Source organism: Nomascus leucogenys, chromosome 17 (assembly GCF_006542625.1).
Source record: "Nomascus leucogenys isolate Asia chromosome 17, Asia_NLE_v1, whole genome shotgun sequence".
NCBI lineage: Eukaryota > Metazoa > Chordata > Mammalia > Primates > Hylobatidae > Nomascus > Nomascus leucogenys.
The window spans coordinates 77,890,102-77,892,449 of NC_044397.1; the positions used below are offsets into that span (position 1 = coordinate 77,890,102).

General features: G+C 40.2%; 1 pseudogene; it reads left to right on the top strand.

Moving 5' to 3' along the window:
* The first annotated feature begins 980 nt into the window (after positions 1 to 980).
* Positions 981 to 1,348, top strand: LOC100598353 (annotated as a pseudogene).
* The last annotated feature ends 1,000 nt before the right edge of the window (positions 1,349 to 2,348 follow it).

Consider the following 2,348-nt stretch of genomic DNA (forward strand, 5'->3'; position numbering starts at 1 on the left):
GACCTAACCCTTTATAAGGACAATGAAATCCATTGCAGACTGAAAGATTAAAATGCTGAGCCCTGGCATTGTTGGAGTAATGTACTGGCATCCCCCAAACCTCCTGGGAAAGTGCTTTCCTAGAGCAGTAGAAAAAAATATAATGCAAATTTACTGTGATTTTTAAAAAATGTTTGGAGTCACAGATTCTTTTGAGTTTCTGATAGAAATTATTCCCCTCTCCCCAGAAAAAATACATATGCCCATATATACAATTTCACATACAATTTCAGGGAGTTTGGGTGCTCCCTGAAACCCACCCATAATTAACCTCAGTTTAAAATATAAGTGTGCAGGCCGGGCACAGTGGCTCACGCCTGTAATCCCAGCACTTTGGGAGGCCGAGTGGGTGGATCACGAGATCAGAAGATAGAGACCATCCTGGCTAAAACGGTGAAACCATGTCTCTACTAAAAATACAAAAAATTAACCGGGCATGGTGGCGGGAGCCTGTAGTCCCAGCTACTCAGGAGGCTGAGGCAGGAGAAAGTCGTGAACTGGGGTGGCAGAGCTTGCAGTGAGCCAAGATCGCGCCACTGCACTCCAGCCTGAGTGACAGAGCGAGACTTCCTCTCAAAAAAAAAAAAAAAAAAAGAAAAGAAAATTTAAAAATATATACAAATTCTACATAATCTTTTTCAGAAACTAGAAGAGGAGGAATACTTCTCAACCTACTTTATTATTTTGCTAACAAAATCATACAAAGACAGTGAGACAATTATAAAACAGTATTGTAACCAACGTAGATGCAAAAAATCCTCAATAAAATGTTAGCAAATCAAATCCAGGAATATATAAAAAGAATAATACATCATGACCAAACAGTTTGTCCCAGTAATACAAGGCTGACTTAAAAGCCCACAATTTAAAACATGTAATCCACCATATTAATTGTCTAGCTCTTTCCCTCAGAGCAGGCAGCGGCGGTGGCCTATGCAGCAATGGCCAAGATCAAGGCTCCAGACCTTCACGAGAAGGAAGAGCTGCTGAAACAGTTGGATGACCTGAAGGTGGAGCTGTCCCAGCTGCGCCTCGCCAAAGTGACAGGCGGCATGGCCTCCAAGCTCTCTAAGATTTGAGTCGTCCGCAAATTGGACGTGTTCTCACGGTTATTAACCAGACTCAGAAAGAGAACCTCAGGAAATTCTACAAGGGCAAGAAGTACAAGCCCCTGGACCTGTGGCCTAAGAAGACACGTGCCATGTGCTGCCGGTTCAACAAGCACCAGGAGAACCTGAAGACCAAGAAGGAGAGGCTGTACCTGCTGCAGAAGTACGCAGTCAAGGCCCGAGTGGCGCGTTGTCAATAAAGCACAGCTGTCTGAGAAAAAAAAAAGTCTAAAGAAGAAAAAACATAGGAACATAATAATTGATGCAGAAATAGCATTTGGCAAAATTCAACATACATTTATGGTAAAAACCCTCAGCAAACTGGAAAAGAAGGGAACTTTCTCAAACTGATAAAGGGCATCTTAAAAAACCTACAGGTAATAACATACCACATATTACTTATATGTGACTATACAAGTGACATGATATCATTTAATAGTGAAAGACTGAATGTTTTTCCTCTAAGACTAGAAACAAGGCAATAATGTCTACTCCTACCACACCTATTCCAAGTCACATTGAAGTCCCAGCCAGTGCAATATCATGAGAAAAAGGAATGAAAGTCATATAGATTGAGGGAAAAGATATAAAAGAGTCCCTATTCTCAGATTATGTGATTGTGTAGAAAATCTCAAGGAACTTGTGTTAAAAAACAAATTTCAAGACATAATTTAATTTGGCAAGGTTACAAAGTTAATAGACAAAAATCAATAATATTTCTATATACTAGTAATAAACATTTGGAAATGAAAATTTTAAATAACATTTATAATAGTTTTTAAAAAGAAATATGTATACATGGATACATGATATAAATGATATTTAATGGCATAAATCTAATAAAATAAGTACAGTATCTGTATCCTACATACAATATACCATTGATGACAGAAATCAAAGAAAACCTAGATAAATGAAGACATACGCCATGCCAATCAATCAGAAGATTCAATATGGGCCAGGCACAGTGGCTCGTGCCTGTAATCTCAGCACTTTGGGAGGCCAAGGCAGGCAGATCACAAGGTCAGGGGTTTGAGACCAGCCTGGCCAACATGGTGAAACCCTGTCTCTACTAAAAACGCAAAAAACATTAGCCAGGTGTGGTGGCACGTGCCTGTATTCCCAGCTACTTGGGTGGCTGAGGCAGGAGAATGGCTTGAACCCAGGAGGGAGAGGTTGCAGTGATCCTAGACTGCGCCA